At 45.5% G+C, this 27,982-nt stretch overlaps 1 protein-coding gene across 1 annotated transcript in view; it reads left to right on the plus strand.

Annotated features, from left to right (window-relative positions):
* Positions 1 to 10,080: 10,080 nt before the first annotated feature.
* PLS3 (plastin 3) overlaps positions 10,081 to 27,982 on the plus strand; it is a 49,874-nt gene continuing 31,972 nt past the window's right edge. The window contains exon 1 of the mRNA XM_005526186.3: positions 10,081 to 10,140. The gene's annotated coding sequence lies outside the window, so the exon portion shown is untranslated. The remainder of the gene's footprint in view (positions 10,141 to 27,982) is intronic.

The raw sequence follows: 27,982 nt of genomic DNA on the forward strand, positions 1-27,982 counted from the left end.
AGAGAAGTCAATGTTTAAAAATCATGCAAAATATTGCAAGTAAACAAAAAATGTTGGGCCCTGCCAAGAAGAATATCCGATCCAGAGGTTGTGAGGATGAAGAAGCTGGGTGGGACTTGTTAAGGGAAGAATTAATAATTCTGTTTTGCTCACTTGGAGATTACTATCATGATGAGAAGAGGCCGGGGTTTCAAGCTGACATTTAAACCTGAGGAGCTGTGTATGCAGCAGAAAGCTGCATGGATGAGGAAAAACCTTCCTCCCAGGTGGGGATGTAAAACCAAATAGGCTTGTTTGAATTGCAGGGCAAAGGTTTTATTTAGTGTGTGCTGCACAGCACATCTTCCAGCTCCCAGGTCTGTGAGGCTGGTCCCCAGTGGGGAAGTTAGTTTCATTTTCCCAGTTACTGGATGGGGAAATCACAGTTTGGCTGGCAAAACAAAACCAGAAAAGGATGAGTTGTAGTTAGAGTGAAAATAAATAACTCGTTTTGCATCAGCTTGAAGATTTTCAACACCTTCAGCCTCCTTTAAGTGTTTAATCTCACATTCAAAAAGAAGTGTCAAGTGACTGTGCTTTGAAATATTGCACTTGAATCTGTGGTTAGAAATTGTATTCCCCAGGATTTGGGATGATTTGCTGAGTTTGACCTGACTCCACACTCTCCGTCATTCACCTGGATCAGCCTCTTCCTGAAGGACTGACCCCATGGAAGGAACCCAAAAATGCTGGAGCAGTTTTTGATGAACTGCAGTCCATCAGGACCTCTCATAATGTGTGATTTCCAACTCTTAGTAAAACTGCTCTTTCAAGATAATCCTTAAGCAGTTGAATTAATCAACTAATCTAAATTGAATTAAATCCACAGGGAACACAGACCTTTACAATCACTTGTAAACAAGGTCAGGTCTTACAAGCTGTCTTCATGGCTAGCTGGCCTGACAAACCCATCAGACAGTATTGATGTCATCACCAACAAAAATGGTGTGTTTCAAAGGATAAAGCAAATATGAGCCACTTAGTAGCTATGTGGCAGAGAAAGGTACCCTAGATTTTCTTCCCGTACCAATGTGATGGACCATAAGCATATAATGATTGGGAAAAAACTCCACAGATCAGGAGGGAATATTTAGTGGCTGAAAAATGTTTTTGTGTGTTAATGCCTTTGGCAGTGCTTCATTCTCAAATTTGTTATGAGATACATGTGTGAACACAAAACCAAAGTCAATTGTAAAAGTGTTTGGGACAAAATCAAAACTAAAGCCAAATGTTGCTTGCCCTACTTCTAGAAGAAAGCCTTTTATTCATAGCTGTCACAGCAGTTGACGTTGGTCTGGATGGAACATCAAAAATACGAAAAGTGAGGACAGATAATGCTAAAACAACAACAGCAACAAAAAGCAGGAAGAGATCAAAGCTCTTCCCTCTGCAAAGTCAAAAATGAGATGAGATCTCTGTGGGATATATGTTACAGATATAAGTTACTTTGTCCATCAGAGGAGTGCCCTGCTCTCTCAGGGTACTTGGTGCTGACAGCTCTTAACCCTGTTTTGTCTCCATGTGGAGCACAGGAGGTGCTGAGGTTGGGAGAGCTGAAACTGCAGACACCACCCTCCAAAGCAGCTCCTGGGGACTGGAGCTGGGCTGCACATGGCCACCTCCCCTGCAAGCATGGCCCTTGGAGGAGTCTTGGACCATACAGCCCTTGTCAAAAAGCTGCATTTCTAAAGAAATAGAGCTTTGGGCTCTTCTGCTGGAGTGGCTGCTGAAGCAGGGACCCAAAAGAAATCCCCTCAAACATGGAGGTGATAAAGTGTCTGGGGCAGATGGTTTGGGAAATATACTTGGCTTGGCATGCTGAGAGCAGGGGCCACAGTGCCCTTCCAAGAACCAATTTGTCCTTTCTCTACAGGTCAGTATGGCCAGGGCCTGGTCATTTCAGGTATCCACACACAGGAGTCGAGGGCCTCACTGCTCTCATCTGCCACTCTTAAAAAGACTGTCAGTGCCTGCTGCAGAAGCAGGAGGACATGGAATGCCCTTGCTTGAGGACAACACAGCCTGTTTTCTAATTCTGCCTGTGCCCAGCCCACTAGAGAACCCTTTTTTTTCCCACAAGAGTATTATTTTCTTCTGTTTTTAAGCTGTGTCACAGCTATGAATTCCCTTTGATGCAGCACGTCCCTATCAGCTCCGACAAAGGGAACAAGAGGGGCTCCTGGGAGGAATTCCTGTCTGCAGCTGATGCTGAGAGACACTTTTTATGAGCTGCTTACTGTCCTTTTCAAGTAAATTACTTTTTTTATAGAGCACGTTGGTCAGAACCTGCAGACTGTTGTAGAGCTGGAATGTGAAATGCCAGGACGGTGTCCAGTTAAAAGTCCTGTGATGCAAACCATGTGAATGCAGAAGATGAAGGTTGTGCTCACCCATCTTATTTGGCACAAATGTCCTTCAATGCTGTGAAAGCAAATATCCATGCAAAACACGTTTTGTTATGAATTAAAAAAAAAATTATGTCCAAATGAATTTTTAACTTTTTATGCATCTTCTTCATTGCTGAGCCCTCTCCCCTCAGCCAGGATGAGGTACAATGCTGCTCTGGCCAAAGAGGATTTTTTGGGACACAGAGAAGCTTTCTGTGAGCTCCTTTTACAGACTGTTCCAAGGCTGCACACTCCTCAGAGGGGTTGAAGCACTCCTTGCAGGACTGGGCTTGCTTTCAGAGACAGGGACTGCTTTTGGAGAAAGGTTTTATGTTTTCTACAGTCGTTGTCATCACAGTAGAGCTGTTGGTTTGTCCTCATCTCCTCCTGCCTAGGAGACATCAAACACAAGCTACAGACTACTGGCTGAAGTGGAGGCATATGGAAAAGACTTTCTGCCCTACTGGAAATAAGTGTGGTAATGATTCCAGAATGCAGAGCAGAGGGAAATTGAGCTGAGCTCTTGACACATGAAGGCAAATAATTTTACAACATGGAAGTGCATTTTCTTGTTCTCTTTGAATAAAATACTCCTTGTTTTTAAAATGAAGCTTGCAGGAGTTTTGATGCTGGTTAGTCATCAAAAGTGGGTATTTCTACTTTTGTGGGTTACCAGCCCACAGCCCAATGCAAATGATTTCAGCAGCTGACAGTCACAGACTGCAGTGACCCAGCTATCTAATAACCTTGCCTAGAGTCAGGCACCAAGAGAAGAATTAATTTTAACATGTCTAGATCAGCAAAACTGGAACAGCAAGAGCTAAGCACAGGGAGTACAGTGGTGAGGTCAGGAAGGCGAAAGCATTGCTTCCAGCTGGATGCAACCCTCTGCATGCTGCTGCCTGGAGAACTGATCCATGCTCCTGTGCCAGGGGGATGGAGCTAAACAGCACTTACGGGGCTGGAAATGAGGTTAACTCCATTGCACACACAGCTGATCCATGCACTGTGGCTGCACCCTCTCTGCTGCTTGGGATCCTGCACAGATGGATGAGAAAGGAGAGAAATCCCATTGACCATCACTGAAATTTGCTTTCCTGCAACAAACAGGAATGACAATAGCAGGACATAAGGCTGGAAGTGACTTGGAGAGGGCAATTAGCCATATCCTATAGCAGTAGACATGAACCTGAACCACCTCGACTGATTTTTGTTTGCCCTGTCCCTGTAACTCCTGCCCCATCCCACACACAATTACCACAAAAGTCACATTACTTTCAAGCAGTTCTCTTTTTCCTGCTGTGTCCTTGGCAATAAAGTTTAGGAAATGCAAAGCCTGGATATGTAAATGTGGGCTAATGCACCATTCCATGCACCCACATATCCTGAGGAGGCTGGTACACCACCAGAGCCTCGTGGTTTGGACCAGCAGGATCAGCCCTGCCCCAGCAGCACTCAGCTACCTGGAGATGCAACTCAGGGCAAAGCAGCTTCCTTGGATCTGCTCAGATCAAGGCACCTGGCCTGATCTCTGCTCTGCAGAGCACAAGAGAAGCAAACAAATCCTTGCTGTTGCTGGATCTGTTAAAGAAACTTCTCCTCTGTGTTTGTCCCAGCCACTGCATTGGGTTTCATGTGTCCTGGGCCCAAGTGGAGCTACACAGCATGTTTGGTTTGGCAGGTGTGGTGCAGCCTGGCCTCAGAGCTGGGAACAGCCACATCCTGGGCTGTGAGACTGCAAAGCAACTGCTGTGCTAGGCAGGGTGCGAGGGAGCGAGTGTGCCACAGCTACAGCCCCACACAGGCTCCTGCTCCTGGCACACACGGCACAGCTCCTGCACAGACACACACACAGCTGGAGAGACAACATTGCTTTTAAGGATAACTTCTTTTTTTTTTTCCATGGGTAAATATCCTTATCCAAAATCAGCGTAAGAGAATTCTGTGAGTCTTATCTTGTTCTGCAATTTTCCTGCCTTACACAGTCACTAATAGCTCCCTATTTATTAGCACTGGCACACATCCACACCATCTCCCAAGCCCTGGGCTTGCAGGAATGTAGACAGCCCTGCTTCACTTCCACTCACCATAGATTTTGGAAGTTGTGGGATGACTGAGTTTTGTAGGAGCTGAAGGAACTTTGTGCCAGCATGAGTAAAAGGAAGGAGGAGGCAAAAGTTAGAGTGGCAAAACTGTAAGAAAAATCAAGGAGAAAGTCCAGAGAAAATGAGAAAATGAGAACAAAATATTCACAATTATGTTACAGACTAAAAGGGCTAAAAAGTCCAAATTAGTTAGAATCACATAATAATTTAGGTTGCAAAAGACTTTTAAGATCATCAGGTCCAACTGTTAACCCAATGCTGCCAAGCCCACAACTAAACCATGTCCCTCAGTGCCACATCTACAGACTTTTAAATCTCTCCAGAGATAGTGACTCAACCAATCTCCTGGGCAGCCTGTTCGAGTGCTTGACAACTCTTTTGGTGAGGACATAAACAAATCAGTAAGTATTAGGAACATAAGAAAAACTGTCCTTGAGCAGCAAGAACACTTCCTCAGTTATCAAGCACAGCCCACAGCTCTCAGCCTGCAGCAGGTGAATATAATTCATTAGCTGCCATGCAGTCTCTGTGTACCTCATTTTGACTTAAGCCAAAGAAAGGCAGAGTGGAGAGACAAATGAAAGCAAGGCCATTGCTGCAAGCCTGACCAGCACAAAGGTCAGCACTAAGACTCCTCCTTGGAGGTCCTGTACATGTCCCTGTTCATCCATCCCAAGCTCTCTATACCATACAGAATTGCCTGCATTAGCAGCTGCTGTTCTTCCTGCTTCCAGTCTTGCCCAAACGCAAAACCAATTGCAAAAAATATTGACCCATGCCTATCTTGCCAAACCACCAGGCATTTCTCCCTTCAAACTCCTCCTAAAAACTTCATTCCAGGGTAACGTTGTCCAGCTCTGAGCACACTGCCAGGATTTAATAATAAGAAGCTGCATGCAGAACACCAGGCCCTGTTAATAACCAGGTTACTGCACACCAGAGTGTCACTCCAGATAAAAAATGACCAGCTGTCAGCTACATGGCACAGACTGCATTTTCCACAATTTGCAGCTAACTCTGCTTGGTTCTTCTGCCCAAAAGTACCTATGTCTGACCTTATCTCATGTTCTCTGGAAACGTGATTTTCTTTGTAAGCAGTTGCTTGTACCTTAGCTAGGAGAAAGGAAACATGGATTCAGTAACTTTTTGGGATCTGGTCTTGATGGGATGAAAAATCAAGTAAAGAGAAGAGAAAAAACCGCTTTTTCATTGTCATGCTTTTTTTGGTGTTTGGTCCACAATGGTGAAGGAGGGGCGTTCACCCTGTTGATATGAACTCCAAATAAAAACTTAAGTCAGTCATTCTCCCGTGTGCTTCCAAGGTCAGTGAGTCCTCTATAAGCTCAACCCATAAAAAAAATGTAGTTGAGGGCTGTAGAAAGGCATCACATGTCTGACTCTGGCTTGCCACTGATGAGTTGGAACTGAAGAGCTCTTGTAATGCTGCATGAGCAATCCCTGAAAAACTCTCCTTGACAAGAAAGAACACAATTTTAAACAAATGAAACATACACTGCAGGACTGAGACAACATGAGACCCTGGGCAGCTCCTTTGCCAAGGCAAGAGCAGATTAAATAGGAGGCACTGGTGGTTTCACAACACAGTCTAGAATGCCATGAGGTGATGTGCTATCTGGCAGCCAGGACAGTGAGAGGGAAGGCAGCCTGCCCACAGCCTGGCCCACTGTTAACTTTGGTGTCTAATCTGCACTCACCTGGGGGGTCTCAGAGACTTCTTTAGACCTTGAATAGGGATTCCCTGCGCTGGAGAAACTTGATTGATAAACTTACTGATACTTATCTCCCAAAAGTTGTTTTTAAGTAAAGAAGTGCACAGAATTATTTGAGTAAATGTTTCTAGTGGGAGGTAAATTCAATTTTCTGTAGTTCAAAGTATTATTCAGATTCCCATCTGCTTTCTTGCAATGGGAAAAAATAGTTCCAGATTATTAATCTATTCACAGCACCACTCAGTTGTTCTCTTTGATTGATGACAAGTGTTTTTGACATTAATGTCCTAGTTCTTATATTCTGTTAATGTTGTGGGTAAGTGTTTGTAGAAAACAAAACAAAAGTCTAGTTGAGAACAGATGGCCTAATTCTAATGGAAGAATTTCACACCAACTCCTTAAAGGCCTCTTCTGAACCCCTATGAACTCCTAGAGTGTGTTTTGCAGTTTCTCCCTCTCCCTGGCATACTGTCCATCAGAGACACAAGTTTTTAATTGCCCTGTCAGGCTTCCTTTCCTTCTTCCTGATTGTCACCACTCTTCACTTAGGTCCGTGATGATCTTTATCTCAGGGCAAATATCTTAGCCATGGGATATCAGCATTGTTCAATAACCCAGCCAAAAGCAATGATTTAACTTTTACACAATGGAAAAGCAATACAGGAGAAGCATCGCTAAAGTGCCAGATAAGAAGCTTACATTTCAACAGAGATAGTAAAAATTTATTTCAGTTCTCTAGGCATGGAGTCACACTAACATTAACCTGGCAGTGGCAAAGTCTCTTAAGGGCCCATCCAGCTTCCACTGGAATCAGTAACAGTCATACTGGACTGGGGCAACCCTCCTGTCTGCCTGGTGATTATTATGACAATAAAATGCATTTATAGAACTCTATAGCCTTACAAATTAAAAAAATCCAACAGGCAGTCTCCTTCCATTGTGGCTCTGTAGTCAGTGCATTTTCTAACACCTGTTAAATTCACTGCACTGTGCTGAAGAAGCGAATTAAGAAGCACTGTTTAAACAAGTCTTCAAAAAGTATTTTCTAAATAGCAACCTTTTTGAAAGGGCTGTAAAAGTGTCCCAAATACAATTTCAGGAATTGGCCTGACCTGTTGGAGACGAACACCAATATTCCAGATCCACTTTGTGCTCCAGTCTCTGTTTGAAATCTCCATGGGACATTTCTTAAGGGGATCGGTTTCCCCCATGACCTTTGCCAAATTTCACCTTTCACCAGTTACATCACCCGTGGATGCAGTGAAATAAGAATCCAACTGCCTGCTGTCAGGTGATCTTGAAAAAGTCTGTCCACTCTTTCACAAACCCATGGGAAAGGGAAACCAATATCAGAGTGTTTTTAACCATAAATAATCACCCAAGAACATGCAGTTGTGTGTTTTTGCAAACAAGGTGTTCACTATATGTTATGTGTAAATGAAACTCCAGGTTTTGACATCTTACTCAGAATATGGTAATTACAATGAGTACAAAATAAAAATATTAAACTGAGCTTGATTACTGTATCAGGGTACTAAGCAGTGGTTGTAGCTGAATTAATGGATGTGTCTACTATAGCTCAGCTTTCTTTGTGCAAGAAGACACAGGGAAATCCTAATAAAGAGGCAACTGGTAAATGTTCAATATGTTTAATACTTTACTCCCTCATTTAGAGAACAAAGAGTTGCCTGTTTCACACTACTGGTTTAGACAAAAGCAGGGCATGGAAATGTGTAATCTGCATTTTCTGAATAGTCAAGATTCACAAAGATGATTTCATGTCTCCTGTTGTTTTATGTTGGCATGCTAGCACAAGGGGACAAGAAGAAATCCAACATACAGGTTTTTTTGCTAAAATCCAGAATCAAAATCAGAAATATTCCCAGCTCTGTTGTGTTTGTAATGCAGTGTGAAGTACTGGTCTAATCTAAACACAGGACTACCACCACAGAGCATAAAATTGACCTAATCTTTTAAATCAGGCTAAAATTACCACTCCTAACTCCAAGACCCAGCTTAATAAACTGATGAATATGTAAGAGTTTCTGATATCCAATGAGAAATCCAACTGTATAAAAAGAATAAAAGGATGATGAGAAGAGAGTCTGATTCTTCTCAGGAAGCTGCTCCTGCTAATGTGATGAGGAAACTCCCACTGTGAGCCATGTCGCTTCCATCATGTGGGACAACTTTATGAGACCGTGTCATTTTTTAGCTTTGGAAAAACACTGCAAAATGAATTTTCCTGGCAGTTTTGACAACAAAATGTGTTTTACCTTATGTTATAATGAACAGACTGACAGCCTTTCTGTAAATAATTAATATAAAAATTCATAACATACGACTATGCAATTCAGATCCAGAAATGTGCACCTGTAACATTGCCAACATAGAGAACTAAGTACTCATTGCAATCAATTTCACTGGGCAGTTCTAGTTAAATATGCCCTACATTTATTTAAGTTTGAAAGAGAAGAGAAAGAATGATCTAATGCTGGTGTGTGCCTTATCTATTAATAGTCTGTTAGGTAACTGTCACCTTTTGGCAAGTTTCTGACACTGATGGAAAATAGTTAAACAGCAAAATATGAAATGTGCTTTACATTATACAAGAGCTAGCACCTTCCATTAGTGTTCCTGGTTGTTATATGAATTTATTACCTTGTGCTGTTCTCACCTTCAGGCATGGGAATTTGTCATCCTTCTGGCCTGGAGTTTTTGGGCCTGAATGCCTATTTGCTTTTCTCCTAAAACCAGAAGAAGATATTAATATCTGAACCCATGTTTTCTCCTGGTCCTGGTGGATGTGCCATCGTCGGCCAAGAGTGTAAAGTTTCCCATGTGGGGAAACAACTTCTCCTTTTTCTGGCCCAGGTCTGAAGTACAGCTCTGGCCCCATCTCCTTCTCTCTGTTCACCTCCTTCTTCCCACAGCAGGTGTTTGCTTTTTCTTTCTCTGTTCAAGGCCTATTTGGATCAACTTCTGTTCTCCACCACTTTTACGCAAAAGCGTCCCTAAGGCCCTTGATTTCCTGAACCCTTCTAGCAATTTTCAGAGTGAACGTCTGTGTAGCAAATGTAGAAATTAGGACAGTTATGAGGTCACCTGTCCCAAATTGGACAGCTGGAAGCTGTGTGGGGAAAGGCCATGGCAACGCTCTCTGTCCAGAAGCACAGAATAACAGGGTGCAAGGGACAGGTACCTGCACTCCTCTTACTCCTTGTAGGAGCCAGGCCGAGTCTGCCCCAGCTCTGCTCTCCGGGGAGCTCCTCGCCCAATGCGCCCACCAGCACCAGCTTTCCCTGGACATCTCGGCATCAGCCCGCAGGGCTGCTCTTGAGGAGACAAGGGGAATTTGCAAGGCAAGCCCAGAGCTCCTCTGTCTGCGTGGCAGGGCTGAGGCACTCAGGGCTGCCCGTGCATGGGAGAAAGGACACAGTCTTGCAGGGGAGGAGGGACGCGAGCACAGACGGAAGGGATGCCCGTAGAGAAGAAAGGATGCCTGCTTTGGAGGAGAGTGGCACACAGCAGAAGAATGAGGGATGCTTGCCGGGCAGGAGCGAGGCACGCGCGGGACTGGGGATACACGCAGGGCATGAGGATGAACACATTCGGCACCAGAGCGATGAAGGCAGGGAAGAGCGGGGGGAAACCGCGGCAGAGCAGCCCGACGGCGGCAGGGACACGGACGGGGCGTGCCCTGGCTGGAGCTCAGCTCTGCCCTGCCCTGAGTGACTCGGCGGCCGCCCACTCGCAGCTCGGGGCACGGTGATGTGCGGGCGGGCGGCCCAATGGGGCCGGGGCGGCGGGGCCGGGGCGCGCCGAGCGCGGGCAGCGGGCGGGGCCGGAGCGGCGGGACGGCTCGGAGCGGCACGGACGGTGAGTGCTCCCGGGGCTCCTCCGGCGCGGCTCCAACTCGCCCAAAGTTGCGGGCGCACGCCCCGCCGCCGGACGGGCCCCAGCTCGCCCGGAGCATCCCGGCGGCGCTGCCAGCGGCGGGGATCCGAGCGGCCCCGGCGGCTCCTTCGGGCCCGGCCCGGCCCTCGCTGCCCCCGGCGCCGCCGCCGGCCGGGCGTGTCCCCGGGGGGTCCCGGGCAGGGGGGCGGCGCGGCGGGCGCGGAGCCGGGGCGGGCGCGGAGCCCGGAGCGCGTCGGTGCCGGCGGGACGCGGGGGACGTGTCCGCCGGGCGCGCTCCTGCTGCCGCTCCCAGCGGCGATGAAAAGGCACTTGTCTGATTCATCCTCCCGGAAAACTTCACCCCCGGGCCGAGCCGGGCCGGGCGCGGGATGGAGCCCCGGCAGACTCGGGGCTTTGTGCGAGTTGGTAGGAGCAGAGCCCGGCCGAGGGGCGGGGAGGTGCCGCTTCCCGCTGTGGGTTCCCGCGGAGCGGCTCTGAAAAGGGGTTCGGTTTGTATTTCGCTTTTATCTTTTGTGCAGGGTAGTATTCCCCAAGCAGAGAGCGTGAGGAAATGGGAACGACTTCTCATCTAATTGAAGCGGGGTGAAATAAAGTGAAGTCGTGGGACAGCTGTGTGGGTTTATTTTTATACATCTCTAATTTGGACTAGGAGAGGAAGTGTCACCCTACTCCCCCTAACAATGGCTTCTTGTTGGGAGCCTGGGAAGGGACAGAGAGGAACAGGGAATTTTTCAGGACTTAAAAGTTTCAAACTTTCCTTTGCTGGGGCACCCTGGTGCTGTCTCCAAGTATTGTAATGGATAACATCCAGTCCCAGTGCTCACAGAGGTAACAACTCTGCAGGCATGACTGTGCTCCAGTTGTAAGTTTTTCTAGGTAGAAATAGTGGTGAAACGTGTGGATGGGAACAGACCTCCAATTATTCTTCCTTGGGTCAGGCTGCACGTGCCTGCTCTGTAAGAGCACCCATGCCTTCAAGCAGGGCAGCGCTTGGACTCACTGATTTCTTTTCAGGAGAGCTGCTGGTATAGATCTGAGCAAATGCCATTGAATCAGCCTTTGAGGTTGTTATTGCTGTTACACAATTCCAGTGGAATGTGAGAGCTGGGCTTCCTGTTTTTGGTCAATCTGTAGAAGCGACTATAAAAGATAATAGATATCTCAAGTAAATTGCTTTTGCATGACAACTTGGAGCCATTGTCCAGCCAGTAACACTTGTGACTTCTCCAGTGAGCCTGGTAACCTGAGAAGCAAAACTCCTTAATACCGGGAGACTTGCTCAGAGTAACTTTAAAGACAACAGCTGGAACCTGGATATAAAGAGGGAATAGTTACCGAGATCAGCATGTGCTAGTGCTGTGCATAATGATGTATAGAAATTCAGTCTGTTTTGAAAAGAAATCTTGTGCTGCTGGTAGTTTGTGAGTGGAGAGCAGTGATTCAGGGGGATTAGTGGACACAAGGCAGGTCCCCTGGGTGCAATATTCTGCAGTTGATTCTGCCCCGGGGGTGTTTGATGGCCTTATGTGGGGTGTGTGCACACAGAGACTTAAAATTCCAGATCTGTTTCTTTGCATCTAAATAACTCTTGAAAAAAAAAAAGTAATAAAATAATTTGTTAAATGAAACATTTTCCAAACGGTGTTGTTGTCACAGCCTGTTAATCTTGCCAACGATTTAACAATTTGAGGATGTTGCTTGGTTGTCACCAAGCTCCTTTAAAGGAATTTTTTGCTTGTGAAAGATGAATTACTCATTCTTTGTCTGAGTTAAGAGATCATAATGTGATTATTAAACTCAGTTATTCACTGCTAGATATAAAGAATTGTGTTTATTCAGGGTCTTTGTTCTCTTATCAGAATTAATCTGACGAAGTTTCCTCTCCTGTAAAATACTCAAACATCTCCCCAGATTAAGAATGCCCCAAACTCCAGAAACCTATTTACCAGTTTTGGCTAGATGAGCTTCACAGTGGACTGATGACTTCATTAGGTATTTGGATAAATGCAGAGGAAGCTCTTCCCCTGGGGCTCCCTTACTGACTTCTCTGCTCCGGGTTTCAGTTGTCGAGAGATTAGGATTGTGAGTGAAGGAATTGCAGCCTCGTTAAATGAGTTTGCACTGAATCCACTCATGCGGGATCTTCTAGTAACTCTTTCCTGTGTTTACTTGGCTTTCTAGTGCAGTGACTTAAATGGCTTTGGAGAGGCGGAAATACAACAGTTCTGACTCTAGGGAAGCAAAGGAGAGAGCTGCTCAATGACTGGAAGGGATGTTAGGGACAGTTAATTCAGTAGTTGTGCTTAAGCAGCTGCTGGTGATGTAAGTGATCTGTGTGCCTTGTGAACCACTTTATCTTTGTGTAGTAAAACTGCAAGTGCTCCACTTGGAGCTTCAGATTGGGAGAAGATACATACTTTTACATGATTGGCAGTGGGCTTAGGGAGGGTGTGCCCATCATAGATACTGTTATGCACTTCCTTATCTAAGTAGATGATGTGATCAGTAGCTCATTTCACACCTGAGGTTGTCTTGGTGGTGATACTTTAAGTGGTGGTAATTTATTTGGTGACGTGTCCCAATACACAGATAATGTTCTTGGTAATCTGTTTTACACAGCATGAAATAATAGGTGGTGAGGCACAAAGGGGCTGTGTTTTCAGCAGAGCCAAAGACCAAGTAAGTTCTGCTTTATATCAGTATAAGGTATTGTTTGTGGTTGGGGTTGGTTTGTTTTTTTAAGTTACGATATTTTGCATCTATTTGTTTCATAAAATTGAGAGATGAGAGATGTGGATTGGAATTCTCTGGGGACATTTGTCCCTCTTTAGATACAGGCCTGTTAGCTTGATTTTCTTGCACATGAATTGCCTGTGGCAGAGGAGGCGGTGCAAAAGCAGCATCAAGCCTGCTTGTATTATTCCTGCACAGGTTTTGTACTGATCCATCAGTGCCCTGCAAAGCACAGTCCCGGCTCTCTAATGGTGCTCACAAGGGCAGCTCTTGACCTGCCACGTTGGGAGGCAGTTTAACCCCGTGCAGGGATGTGGTGGTGCTTCTGATCACAAAGAGAGTGCAAAGTAAAGGTGGGAAAGGAAGGAGGGAGGTGCCAGCTGCTCCAGTGTTCCTGTGCCGTTTGCAGAGGGTTGGACAGGTGAAATTTATGCAGCTGCTATTTGGTTTTTATCTGTGTACCACCAACCAAGAAGAAACATGGTTTAAGTTGATGTTTTATTTAGGCTTTGAATATTATTCTGCCTTCACATATATTAGAGCAGCAATTCAGCATAAAAAAAGCCAGATTCTCATCTCTCCAGGCCAGCTGTTTAAACATGTGACTGACAAGCTATCATTCTGCCTGCTGCAATAACAGATATTAATTTTTAACTTTCTTTTAAGTTTCCTGTGAAATTTGGAATAGCCACAACATGATATGTTAATATTTATCAACCAATGACTGGTCTTTGCATGGTCAGCACTTTTCGGACTAAGTACTAGTGTGCATTTAGTAATCTGTGTATCTTTTTGGACACTGAGCTCATGAAGTAATTAGAGTTGCTAATTACATCAAAAAAGCCAAACATGGATCCAGAAACCCCTACCAGCAGATGTGTAAAAGGTGGATACTGAATTTTAAAGGTTTACCAAACAGCAAAAGGAAAAAAAAAAAGAAAAAGTTTACCAAATGCAAAACATTTCTGAATATCTTTTTCTTTTCACCCATGTTGCAAAACTGAGATCAGCTCTTGTAATGAGGGTGATGCAAGGTTGAATTAAACCAGTATTTGTTGGGCTACTGTAACAAATGTCACAACATCACCTATCCCTGGCCTCCAAGCCCCTTGATAGGCATTTGTCAACATCTTTGCACATGGATTCCTGTTGACACTTTGGGAATTGGATTATTGCACAAGCAGCAGTGGTTGTGTTTGTGGTGGGTAATATCTTGGCAGAGCTCTGCCTGCAGCACTGCTGGTAGGGGAGGGCATGAAAGGACTACTTCCCCTGTGACCATCCCAGAGAGTTGCTCAGACTCTTGTGCAGAATCAGCTGTCCCTGCTTGCACCATTAAAGCTCTCTCCTAACCCAGAGGTGCCTGCTGCTCTTGCTGCTGGTGGGTAAGTAGGTGGGAAGTGTGATAGCTGAAGACAGTTGGGTGATGGTCCAACATCTGGGTCCTGGGTGCTGTGGCTGGGAGAGATGATGCTCAGGGGGCATCCTGGAGGTCCTCTGAGCAGCAGCAGCTCAGCTGACAGTGACTGGGCTGCTCTAATTGCATTCAGCTGTGTGACTGCTGGTCATGAATGAACTACTGTTGTGTCCCCTGCTCCATACACAGGGGTTTGGGTGTTCCTGTGGGTGTACTGTCTCTCTTGGATTTATAGAATTAAAATAGGTGTCTCTGGTGTGGTCTGCACAGGGAGTAAGTATGAGGTGGGTGGTGTTTAGACACAGCAGCATTAGTTCAGCGTCAGTCTTAGCTGCTGCCTGCTTTGTGCTCTTCAGTGCTGAAAGTTGTAGGTGATGGGTCAAGCCTGTCCTAGTGTTTCCTGCACTGGATATCCTTCCTGCTTCTAGGTCAAGTTTCTCTGAAGTGGAGACTTGGATAGCACCTTTCCATGTGTTGTGAGATCCACTAGGAGTGCTGCAGAATGATCTGTGAAAAGTCTTCTGGTTTGTGCAAATACTTCCCAAATGAAGAGGTGTAGATTTCCTCTGTTTTACATGGCTGGTGTTGCCACGCTGTGCCATCAAGCATGGGGACAGGGATCCTGGCTGTCAGAAATCCTCCTTCCTCGTCTCACTGTGCTGCAGCTGCCAGTCCACCCCATCTCCACTGGCAAATGGCACTGGCACACCTGGGGTGGGCGTGCTGTGACACTGGAGACAGTACCTGGGGAGTGTGATGGAGACCCACTCTTGTAACTGTTGCTGGAAGAGATGATTTGATTATAGCCAAAAGATGGGACTAATGTGCTTGTGGCTGCAGAGCCCAGTTAGGGCATCAGGTGCTGTGTTTGAGATTTCAGGTGTTCGGTGTGTTCCTGTGTCATCTTGCCAGCCACATAAAGAGCAACCTGTACCAGCTAAACAAGAAAATGTGGTTAATTGATGGAGCTGAAGACAGAGGTCTCCACCTAATAGGGCTGGAGAGTGGGGTGGGAGAAGGTGGCATACACATCTGTGCTCGTGCTGTTTGATCTGGAGGTGATAGAGCTCTTCCATGTGGTGGGCACATCTGACATCAGTGCTGACCACGACTGACATCAGTGCTGACCAGCAGCTGCCCTTCATCACCCTGTTTGCTTGTCTGCTCTGCCTTCTCCCAGCAGTTCTGTTCCCGTCAGGGGTGTGGACTTCCCTGGGCAGGGTGCTGAGCTGTGGTGGCCAGCCATTCCACTCAGTTACTGTGGCATCCACTGGTCTCCTGGGAATCTATAATCCATTGGCTTTTTTTGGTAATGGATTAAAAATGCCAAGGATGATAAGCAAGTCCTGTCTGGCCTGCTTGGAAGAATTATATCACATGTTCTCCTCTAACAGCTAGGGTTTCCTGTCTGGGTTTGTGGGTTCATGCCTGGGCTACTTAAGCTAGTTTTACACTGTGTTTGTGAGTGGCATGATGATGAAAAGGGGGCTTCCATGCTGCCAGGAGAGCTGCAATCAGCAGAGATGGAGCTATCCACAGTTGTTCTTTACCTTTTGTTTGTTTTGCCAGCTGATTCCTGTTAGTTTGTCTCTACCTTTCAGCAGGTGACCCATGAGGGTGACCACTGCCCATGAAATGCAGCATCCTTGGCAGGTGGGCTGCTTGCCTTAGGTCCCCTTCCTTGTGTCCCCCTGTGCTGGCTGGTCTGAACTCCAACACCTGTGCTGCTGGGCATTGTGCACATTCCTGGGGGCAAATCGACTCCTCCTGCGACATCCAGGCTGTCCTTATGGGCTGTGGTGGCCTGTGCACTACTGACATTTGGGAGTTAGTATGGAAGAAATAAAATAATGATTGGTTTGACGTGTGTCTGAGGATGTGGGGAGCAGGATAACTGTCTGAAATGGGAAGCTCTGGTTAGGACTGCTGCCGTTTGCTCATGCCAATCCGTATGGGCCATATGCTTCTAACCAGTCTCCTTGTCTCATTTCCTTCTCTGAAATGCTTACAGCTGTTTTTCCTGCCGCTTCAGTAGGTTTTTTGTTCCTGTAAAAAGAGTGACAGCTCACAGATGCTGCTGGGAGTCCCCACTGAATAGCTGGGAAGAGAGACTATTACTGTGATCTTCAAGAGAAGATAAAGTGTAGTGTCTCTGTGGGCGGCCTAATTACTGATGTTTTAAGTAAGCTTTTTTTCTTTTTAAAGCTGACAATAGACTTAACTGCCTCATTCACTGTTTCCTCATCATATACTGCCCTTAGTGATGTACATGAGAGAGGAGGTAGTTGATGAGGTCACTTAGGTGTAGAATGAGGAAGGATGGAGTGAAGTTGTCCATAATCATGTGTTGAGGTGTTCAACATTCAGTTTTTCTGCTCTGCTTATAATGTTTGGGTTAAACTTCACAATGTTGCTTAGATGTTGGTTTTTTTCCTAAAGAGGTCTGTGACCAAAGTGATAGCAGTGCTTGAGGTTCATCATTGTTGGTCCTCCACTTACTCCAGTGTACCATCTCTTTGTCCTGCCCTTTCTGCATTCGGCCAAGAGAGGTAATTGCAGACTTCGGTAGCTGGGTTAATGATCCAGCCCTGGCCATGTGAAGAAGGAGCTGTAGAGATGCTGATGCCTATGCAAGTGTTTCACAGTTTATGGCTGGGTGGTAAAAGGGCACCTGAAGACAGTGAGAGAGGCTATCTGTATCTGCTTTTAGACAAATGACCTGTGCAAGGAATGTGGGGCTAATGTGGCAAAGGAAGTGGCTGTGTTGAGTTGGCTTGAATGCCAAGGTAAGACAGGGTCTGTAACAAATAAAACCCAGTGTTATGTTATTTCTGAAGTCAGTGTGATCTTGGATTAGTTTAGGTGCTGAGAGTCCAAAAAATCTCTGCTTTTAGTGGGTTGATTGCCTGTTGGCCATAAGCCCTAAATAAGCAAAACTTGCCTTCTTTTCCAATCCTCTGCTTTGCCTTTTTTGCAGTCCCAACTGCACAAAACAGTGAGATGTCCCAACAGCTGTTGTACTGGTGTCTGAGATAGGAAACCTTGTATGGGACCCTGGTGGAGAGTCTATGGCTGGTGTCTGTTTTTCTGCCTCGTCCTCCCAAGGATCTCACTGCTGTGCAAGGAGATGTGGATTGGCTTTTCCTCCTGTAAAAAATATATTGGGGCTGTAGTCTCCTCACCCCATGTTATAAATTATAAACTGCCGTGGGAAATACAAAATAGAGTAATTCTGATTTGTGTTCTTTTAGAGCCCTGTTCTTTAGACCAAAATACACAGGATAAGTCTGGCCCTTCCCTCTATTCATTTTCATAGCCTCCTTTGTTTTTAATTTATGTATCTTTTTATTCTAAATTCCTCTCATCCCCAAAATAGAACAGACATCAGCCTGCAAACAAAGATTGCCAGGCATTGGTCTTGTGGATTATAGTGGCTTTTTTGGCCTGCTTGGAGACTGAGCCCCACCCTACGTAGGCTAGGATTAAAAATAGTCTTTCTTTCCATCAGGCTGAAAACTGTACACAACACATCTATGTCTTGGTTTCTGGGGCATTGGCAGCCACAGGAAGCCCTTCAGCTATAAAATACCTCAGAAAATCTGTTTGCTGCTAATTAATCCAAAAGTGCTAAGGTGGCCACTGTTGGAAAGGTGTAGAGCCAGATGTCTGACTGCCAACCACGTAGCTACCTTAGATGTTGATTAAAGTTTAGCTGTGCTTCTTGAAGGGCCTGAAGAAATGGAGAGCTCTACCCACAGCTATGCATTGGGCTGCCGCTTCAGGAATGTCTCAGCTCAGGTGCTGCAGGACGTCCAGTGGCCAGAGACTGCCCCACAGCCTCCAGCTCCGTCCTGTCTGTCCAGACCTGAGCTGCACTCCTCCCTCTTTGTATAAAACAGGAAAAGCACTGAGGGCAAGAGGCTGAGCGGTATCTGGTGTGGTGTTCTCATTCCCCCATTGCCTCTTGGAAAAGCCAGGCCTCAAACCCAAGCATCTTAGGCAAGTCTGAGTGGTTGGCTATGGGGCAGCAGAGGGAAGATCTGAGTGTCTCCTTGCTCTGGGCATCTGTTCTCTGCCTCATGAACCTCAAGTGTTGACATCTTGTGTTGTTTCATTTGTTTTCCACTGTCCTTGGCCGTGCTTGGTGGGGCAGGCAGTTCTTTTACAGGCTGGTAGGAAGTGCTGCTGGCTGGCCCCAGCCCTCTCTGTGGGCAAAGGCAGGATGCAGCTGACCCAGGATCTGGAAGCAGGCAGCGCTGCCTGGCAATTCCTCCAGCTTAGCCACAGCCTTTATGGCTGTTTATGGCAGGGGTGGGAGTAAATGAGCAGGGGAGTGTGATGGGAGGAGGGCAGGGAGACTCTGCCCAGTGCCTGTTCCATGGCTGGTAATGACTAGCATGCTCTGTGCGCCTTGTTTGTGTGACCTTGGTGATCAAAGGTCTCTCTGTAATCAGAGAAAATGCTGCCTTCTCTTCAGTTTCTGTAGACTCTGCCTCGGCCTGTTCTGTTTCTGTTAATTCTATTCTAGAGTAGACTGAAAAAAAACCTTAAAAATGTGAAATATTGTATTGTCTCATAAAACCTTTGTAAATAGTCATGAAACCATAGAAGGATGCTAGAAGGATTTTATTTCCCCCAAAGCCTAGGGATGAGCTTTCAGCCTTTTCTCACTCAGCTGCGTGTTTTTTACTTTGAGAGTCAAGGGGCTATTTATTCATATCTCAAATTCTTAAGGTGGAAAAACTGACTCCTACAGGTAGGTCTTTACTACAGACTTTTCTTGGTGCTAGAGGAAACCAAATTTTTTTTTTTTTTTTTTATATGCTAGCCAGGCTGCTTTAAAAATTTGTATAAATACTGGAACTTACACAAGGCAAAGTGAGTTGCTGCCCACTGCAGAGTCAGGTCAAGACAAGGAAAAACCTGCAAAACACCAACTTGGGTAAAAACATAAAAGAAGATCTGATAATCTGGTAGATGAGACAGGCTGAGTGACATCAGAAATGCTGCTGGCTTATATCAGTGTTTCCCAGCTCCAGAATTGGGCTGTGGCTCAGAGAGATGCTGTAGGTAATCCTGCCCCTGGCCTATGCAGCTTCTGCTGGAGTTTTGTGTGCTAGAACTGCTTCTCCTGCCTTGTGTCCAAATGATGGGGAGACTGTCTTGCTAGGGGGAGAATATAAAGAATTGATTGCAGAATTCTGAGGACGTCCTCTTCGATTGCTACTGAAATTGTTGTCTCTTTGAGGTGGTGGAAAAGGAAGTTTTAGAAAAATCCCCTTTGTTTTCCCTTGCTTTTTTTTTCCTGAAGGTCAACATATGAAAAGTATTTCTATACTAGAAAGCAAATATGAAGGCATGTGATTCTGCATTGTGTGGCTTATTTTTACTGCTATATTAATGACTAAATTAGGTGCTCTCCAGAGCTGAACACACAAGACGTTTGAAATTCAGTTTAATGACCCTGGATAGCAGAAGCTTGTATCCTGTCTGGATTAGATGGAAGGTGATGTGCAGTGGGTTGTTCCTGAAACAAGTTTGCACAGTCACCTGTGTGCCATTTCAATATTCTTCCTTGCCTGTTGTGTTAACTTTAGTTACAGTTTTCAGATCTTTTTTCCTATGTGCTCATTCTCTCAAAGTACCTTTTTTGATCAGATTTGGGTTTTTTTGATGTTTGTGTTGATCTTTGCCTCAGTGATGTTGCTGGTGCATGTGGTACAGTCCCAGCTCTGGTAGCAGAAGCCCACATACCAGGACTTCTGCTCCATGGATTCTGCTCAAAATAACAGGGAAGGAGGGGTTTCTGATCTGCCTCTTCCACTGTCTCCTGTGTACTATGAGGTAGAAGAGTGTCTTGCTCTACTTTCACAAACAGTAGGACTGAACATGTTGCCTTTGACCTGCTGGGAACGTCAGGAACTGGAGGAGGTCCCATGGATTTTCACAGTCTCTGATCCTCTTTTCATGGAAGATCTTGGTGCAGCCCCTCTCGGCAGATGAAACTGCTGGGCAAGCACCAGAGTTCTCAGTCTGTCCAGTGCAGCACTAACCAAGCGGAAATTTGAATTCAACCTATCCACCCCTGTAATTGGCGTTCATGCTTTGCGAAGCGGTGCTTCAGCTGGGTCTGAAAGATCATAAATTTTGGGTCCTTGTTTATGCTGCCATTGCAGTCTTGTGCTCCTTCCTGCTAATCAGCCAGGAAGGGTTCGTGGAGTGTTGTTTGGGTTTGGAACAGGGCTGTGGTTTTGAGATTCCAGGATGCTGAGTCTTGTCCCAGGGACCGGCTTGGATGCTCTCCTGCCTTGGAGCCTCTGCAGCAAGATGTTAGTGAGCAGGCTGATATTCCAGCCCATCCCTGTTTTCCTTGGGCTAATCCAGTGTTTGCCTGGTGCTATAACTGCTGAGCAGCTGTAGTACTGTGGTGATATATACACGTATATATTCTGCTATAAATCCTGTAGTTAAACATTTCCTTGACCCAGCATAAAACAAGGTGCTTGTCTCCAGCTGGTCACAGAAATAAAGGAAGTGTGTTCCAAAACAATATTGCAATTAAGCTGTTTTTTCCTGAATTTTGCACAAAAGGTTTTTTCCTCCAAGAATGGATTGTAAGGACTTTATTTCAGGGAATACATAGGGTGTTGTGGGTGTATATAAAGTTACCCTGTTGTGATTGGTATTGGGCAGGCATTCAGGGAGAAAGTTGACCCTTGTTTTTAAGAACTGTTTCTGAGATAGCAACATTCTGAAGGTCAGTAGAGAGCAAATGGAAATACGTTTACAAGAGCATTCATGTTTCTCAGTGTTCCTGGTAATAATAAGCAAGTATCTGAATCCTCACTTAGATAGAATTCACCTCTCCCTAAGGAGAGAGGGGAAACTGGGCCTTCTGAAGACTGAAAATATTTTGAATAAGCAGCCTTAATGTCTGACCTAAACTCTAGCCTGTTCCTTTCTGCACTGTTTGGATGAGGCTGGGACTAAGCTTTCCTTGGGGACATGGATGGGAGGTTCCTATGCAATCCTGCTCCTGCCCTTCTTTTGCCCACCCTTCTGTAATGTTCTGGTTGATCTGATTTCCAGCTGGGCTCTTGCCACTGGATTATATAAACCAAATGCTCAAGCAAAGGCAGCATAGTCAGACTTCTTGCTGAAAACTTGAAAAACTGATATTGCTTCTGCCCAGCTAAGAAACTCCTGGAAGTTACTGTAGCTGTGCTGGATGGATGGTAATGGCAGTGCCCTGCCTACATTAGTTAGATCCATCACTAATGACAACAACTTTTATTCCTCCTTCCCCTTCCCCCTCTTTCTGTAAGTAGTATATACACTTTTTCTGGGTTATATAGGGTTGGTTTAGTTGGTCCCTTTGCTCCCTGTGTTCTGAAGGTCTTTATAAAAAGAGTTTTGAAAGTCATGAAATGGAGTAAGGTTCTGTCCCATACAGTCCTTGAAATCTGCTGTTATGCAAGAGCCTTTACAGCCAGTAGTCAATGATTCACTTTAGCAATTAAAGCTCTGTGCATTAGTTTGATATCAACTTGGCATATAGCAAGGCATTGCAGTTTCTTCAGTGCATTGCCCTTTCACACAGCTGATATTCTTGCTCAGCTTTTGGACCTCTTTGGTGTAATCCATGTTGAACCTTCAGTGTCATTGCTCCCAGCAATGCCTCTTCTGCCTGAGATCCAAAGTTGCTTCATGCCTTCTATAAAATACTATGCCTTGTTTGGCTTTATGTAGGATCTGTAGATGTTTGGTTTTTTTGCTTTTGTTTTGTTAGCTTCTATGATGGTTTCTTTAATACTAATTAATCAACTAATTAATAAATATTAATTTCTTTAATACTAATTTCTTTAATAGTAATTCGTAAAGCATTAAACTCAACAGCAACAACAAACTAAAGAACATAAGAAATCTTCTGTCAAAGCAAAGGCTGGCTTCATAGCACAGAGATCAGTCTGCTACTAGTAGCTGTTTTTTATTGTCTGGAGAATGTGAGATGGCTTACTAATCAACAGTGCAATGAGCCATGTAGTGAAGCTTGCACTCAAGGGACCTGAAGGCTTTGGGTGACAACTTAGTGTGTGTGTGAGTGGTAATCCAACTCCAGCCCACCTTTCTACATATTTGAAAAGAATGCAGTAGTTGTGGGAGACCCTGGAGTTACCCTGTCCAACAGGACTGTCCTACAGGAGACTTTCTGTTGGAGTCTGAGAAAAAGAGCAGTTGGAGGGAAGCCAACAAGTGCATGAGCTAAATACCAGAAAAAGCTTCAGTGTCCCTTGAGATGGGATTTTGGACTAGTTCAATACAGATGAACTTATAGGCCCCCTTGCACAATATGATGAGCCACGTGCCTCTGGCATCATGAGATACCAGTCCCTTCCTGAAGATCCTCCCTGGATGGGCTGGGTATGTGTGCTGCTGCCCAGGCTGGTCAGTACCTGAAACCTTTCTGATAGTGGGAGCTCACCTGCAGATGTAGGTGGGTTCTGTGGGACTGAGGAGCCACCCAGTGGCACTCTCCCACAGCCTCCCACTGGCCAGGAGTGGGTGCAGCAAACTGGTTTGCACAGTGGTCAACATTTGGCCAAATGTCCATTTGGTGGCTGGAGCAGGCTGTGATTACAGAGGTGTAACCTCTTCTTGCATGTAGGTGGAAGGTATTAAGCAGTTTCCGACCTCTGGTTCTGCATAATTGCCAGTCTTGCTATAGTCCATGAATCTGTTTTTCAAACCACATCTTTTATACTGCTATAATTTTATTTTGAAGATTACACCTATTTTATTAGTAATCTAATAGGGTGCTCCTGTAGGCAAGTCCCTGGTGGTATTTGGCATTAGAGAGAGCTCTTGTTTTCAGTTGACTTTTTTTAAGTCAAAATGAGGTGCAGTGTTTGGCTTTGGTAGCAGTATTTATGTTTTAGTACTTAGGAAGCGAATCTTCTCAGGGGAGAAATCTGGCTCAAGTAGCTGAAAACTTTGTAAAAGTGTTGCTGCTGCTCAGGCTGCAGAGTATCACTGATAGAAAGTTAAAAGGCTTGTGACAGACTTGTATGAAAATATGGACCTCTTGTAAACAAATCTGTACTCTTGTCATTTGCATTGTGCAACCATTTGCATTATGATTGTTTTTTTGGTGCTTCTTAAAACTTTCTTTAGTGTATGTCAAAAGACCTTAGTTCAAAGAACTACATTCCTATTAAATGGCAGCTTTTCCATATTAATACATTCCGTGAGGATGCAGTCTACATGAATGCTGTATGCTTCTCAATTGTAGATATGTCTAAACTGCGTGCTGCCAAAAATGGATCAGAACAGTCTCCTTGTTCAGAAATATTGTGTGAACAGTCACTTGTGTTCTGCAATAGTGCAGTTCTAGTTTAAAATACTATTTCCTTGAGTAGAGACTGAAGGTGGATAGTCACCTGGAGCATGTTCTCCAAGAGGGCAGAAGATTGCCTGAGTCATGGCAAGGACAGACTTTGGTGATGGACAGAGCTGGCAGCTGAGATGAAAGATAAAAAAGTATGTTTGTGCTTCCAAGACCCTCCTACCAGACCTGGTGCCACTCTTTGTCCACTGGCCTGGTCTGTGGAGTGGCTGAGCTGGTTCTAACTGGGATGCTGTGCTAACAGTGGGCCCTCTGCCCACTGCCTCATCTTCCTCGTGCTGATGTCCATTTGACCCCTCAGCCAGCCAGGATGGGAGGACTGAAATGCTGAGGAGAAGGAAAGGGACAGGATGGCCTTTAGATGATGTCAGCCCTGCCTGGGTACAGTTCTACTGTGTCAGGGCAGTTCCTCTTCCCAAGCTCCAGTCATTAGGCTTCATCTGATGCTGTTGTAATCACCCAAAGTGTTTTCTTTGGGGTATGATTGTTGCAAGGGTTAGATGGAGCTGCAAGACTGGCTTAAAAATATTCCCTACTCCGAGTTCCTTCCACTGGCTTCTCCTTTGGCTCAAATATGTAGCAGAAAGGATGGGAGAGTGCCTCAGAGCTGGTGATGCCCTGCTCAGGCCTGCAAGACTGGCCGGACAGATCCCAAAGGCACTGCAGACTCCTGTGCTGTTTTCAGTGCTGGCTTCTCCCCTGGGAAATGCAGCTCATCGGGCAACTGCTTTTCCAGTGGATGTGCAGAAAGGGTTTCCAGGTAATCTCTTACTTTCTTTCACCCTTTACAAAAAACCCTCATCCAACCCTAGACTCCCTATGGCCCATGGTCTCCAGAGAATAACTTGTTCGCTTTTTTTTCCACTTATACCCTCTCCACACCCACCTTTTTTTAGTCTTTTGAATTTAATAAAGTGGTGACTCAGTACTAAATATAAAGCCTCCTGCTTCCAGCATCATCTGCCTGTGGCTCATTTCCTGGAGCTGACATGGTTGAAGCCTCCCGATTTCCTTATGAAAGAGCAAGACATGAAACATCCTTTGCGTGGTGATTTGGGCATACTTGTGGAGTTCTTTGGTGACTGCTTGGCTCCCTGATCTAAGCTGTGAATAATTAGCTGGTTAATTGCTAAGCTGAGCACTGGTGGAGCATAGGGTAAATCGGGAAAGTCCTCAGATCTGTTTTGCACTGCAAAATCATAGTCAAGTTTGCAGGCGTTTTTTAAATAAAGACCAACTTTCAGTCCCTCCTGCATATGGAAGGTTTTTATTAAATAAGCATGAGCCTGACTAATGTCTTGCTTTCTTCCAGATGACAGGCTCGCTGACAGAGCAGCTCAGGAAGCTTTTAAGGGGGAAATCTAGCTAAGATGGACCTGTTTTTTCTTTAAAAAGACTGATAAACTGAGGAGTTAAGGTCAAATGCTTGCTCCTCGCATGTCATATGTTCCCATAGCTGTTTACATTGATGGGATTTACTCTGCCATTGGTTGGCACTGAGGGAGAAAGCAAAAAGTGCATAAACCCTCAATTTATATCAAAAAGCACAGGTGAGAGTCTTCCTATCTGTTAATAATTTTGTTAAAATCCTTAGATTTAAAAGAGAATGTGGACAGAACTGAAGGGGGGGAATATCTTCCACATGGTAAATGGTCACAGTCCAAAATGGGGTGGTGGCTTTGCTTTCTAAAGCCCTGGCTCAAAGAGCATGGTGTTTTTTCTCTGTAGTGAAGTAGACTATTTAAGTTACCTGTTTTTCAGTTAGGTATTCTTCTGAACTTCTCCCTCTATTCTCTTTCCTTTTTTGATTTTTTTGGTTTGTAAGGAGAGGGGATGTTCCTGAAAACACTTGATTTGCAGCACCAGAGCAGGCAGAGGCAGGAGACTGAGCTGCTTTTGCTGCTCCTGAAGGCTCGCCAAGGTCTGCTAAGGCTCTCTTGGCTGTGGGATCTCCCCAGGCTGCTGTGGCCCTGCCCTCTGGCTGTGGAGGTTTCTCTAGTATGGGGATGCTGAAGTGGGCCAACATGTCCTATACCCCTGTATTGATTGACACTGGAGCTGGCTGTATCCCAGCAAACAGATATTTTAGGCAGGAGCTAGAAGTGCCAGCAGTTAAAACACATCCCAAAAATCACTGGGACAGATGTAGCATGGGACTTGTTCATCACCATGGATGTCATCAGTTATCTCAAACAGCTTCCAACATTAGCGTGGTATCTCTTGGCATTAGTGAGGATAAGACTACTTTTGGAGCGGGTAGGAAAACTTGGTGTCCAGAAGCAGATGGTTGTCTTCTTCTGGACTCACTGGGGAGAGCAGTGGGGCTGCACAGCCCACTGTAGCCAAAGGCCAGCAGCTCCTTTCCTCCCCCAGAACTTTGCCAGAGGGTCAGTTCTTGAGGGTCTGTGGTGAAAGGTGACGCCTGAATTTACCCTTTCTGCTCCCTTGTCACCTGGAAGGCAGCAGCTGCCGCTTTCACAGCCATCGTTGAGTACCTTCTGGAGGGCAAATATGTATTAGTGGCCTCCCAGTGAAACTTGGCAGCTGGAGCTGGGGAGGAGATGTGTCCCCTTGCGCAATGATGTGCTGGAGGAATCCTGCCAGTGCTGGAAGTTCTCTTTGTGCATAAACCTGCATCACAATGTTCCATTCAGGGGAGTGGTTGTGTCACCTGAGCACCTCAGGCACCTTCTTCCCTAAAAGGCTTTTTCTAAAGCGGGGAAGAAGAGGAAAATACTCTGGCATACTGGCTCTACAAAAAAAAAAAAAATTCCTATTTTGGAAGAGTGTCGGGAGTGGTGTGAGAGCAGGCGTGTCGAGGAAGTATGTTGGGAGTGCCCGGGGAGCTGTGGGTTTGCTGCCTGCCATCGCCACACCCCGGTGTGCTGAGTCTCAGGACATGACGTAGAGATGAGTGGTGCTGGCACCGCCGAGGTGCTATTTTAGCTTTGGCTGTAATTGCAGGTTGGACCGCCAGGACTGGATTTTGAGTGTTCACAGAGCAGAGTGCACTCAAAGCTCTGGAAAAAGTGGCTATCTCTGATCCTTTGCAAATGTAGAAGATGGGTATTTTACGTGCACTGTGCGTGAATTGAACTCCTTGTGGTGGAGCCACTGAGGACTTGTGCTGCCTGGTGACGGGGCAGGGATGTCCTTTCTCTCTCAGTCAGAGGGAATGATTATACCTGATAGCCCTGTAGGATGCTTTACACTTACCTGAAAGGAGAAAAGCGAGTAAGCAGCAGTGCCAGATGATGGAGACAAGGAGAGGAGGCTTTTCTTTCCCCCCAAAAAAGTAGGCATTGCTTGTGCAATGGCTCTGCCACTGATAGAAAGTCACAACCTGAATTAGGAGCTCTGGCATGCTCTCCCCAGGACCTGTCAAGCCCCAAAGCCTTGCTAACCCTTACAGGATGAAATTTATGCTGTGCAATAAGTGGAGGATGGAAAGTGGAGGATGTAGGATGAGAAACATGAGATGAATTTCTTCATTTTTGTTGCATGTTTGCCCCTAGACTTCACAGGCTGGATGCAGTCCCTGGTTTTGGTCAGAGCAGCCAGTTGGGCTCCCTGCACCCAGAGGCTGATGTGATGCTGAAGCCAGTTGCTGGTGCAAATCAGAGCAGAGTTGCTCTTCCCTAAACCCTGTCTGATGTGCACTCAGCCTGGGCTCCACGGGCTGCAGAAGTATTTTTTCAGTCTAACATCTTTCAAGTTGCAGCTGCAGTTCTGAGCATAAAACCCTCTATTTTGGTTTCCATGATGTTTACCATCCTGAGGAAGCTGGCAGGCTGTGGCTTCAGGGTTAGGTTTTTTGTTTTGTTTTTTTGGGGTGTGTTTTATACCTCTTTTTAAACTTTACAGGTGGAAGCTAAATTTTCAGGTGATACCCAAGAAATGGTACCAGGCAGTGACTCACTTTCCTGGCTGATGTAATTTCTAAAGAGAAATAAAAAAATCACCTAGTGACCATAACTTTTAGAACAGTCATGAGTTCTTCAAATTTTTTACTAATTCAAAAATTGTGTTTATTAGTAAATAACATAGCTTCCTTTTAGCTATAGGAATGCTCAAACATTATGGACTTAACAGGAACAGAAATCTCTGAAATATATGACTATAGTTTGGAAAGCCAAATTAACCTTTCTGGTGATTGATTCTGCTCCTGTGCATTGCATCAGCAACACACAGTACATGATGTTTCTGTTGCTTGTGTTTTCCTGGCTAGCAGCAGATGTCTGTTCCTGTTC

Source organism: Pseudopodoces humilis, chromosome 15, assembly GCF_049639895.1.
Source record: "Pseudopodoces humilis isolate 2021_Gansu_Grassland_sample_001 chromosome 15, ASM4963989v1, whole genome shotgun sequence".
Lineage (NCBI taxonomy): Eukaryota > Metazoa > Chordata > Aves > Passeriformes > Paridae > Pseudopodoces > Pseudopodoces humilis.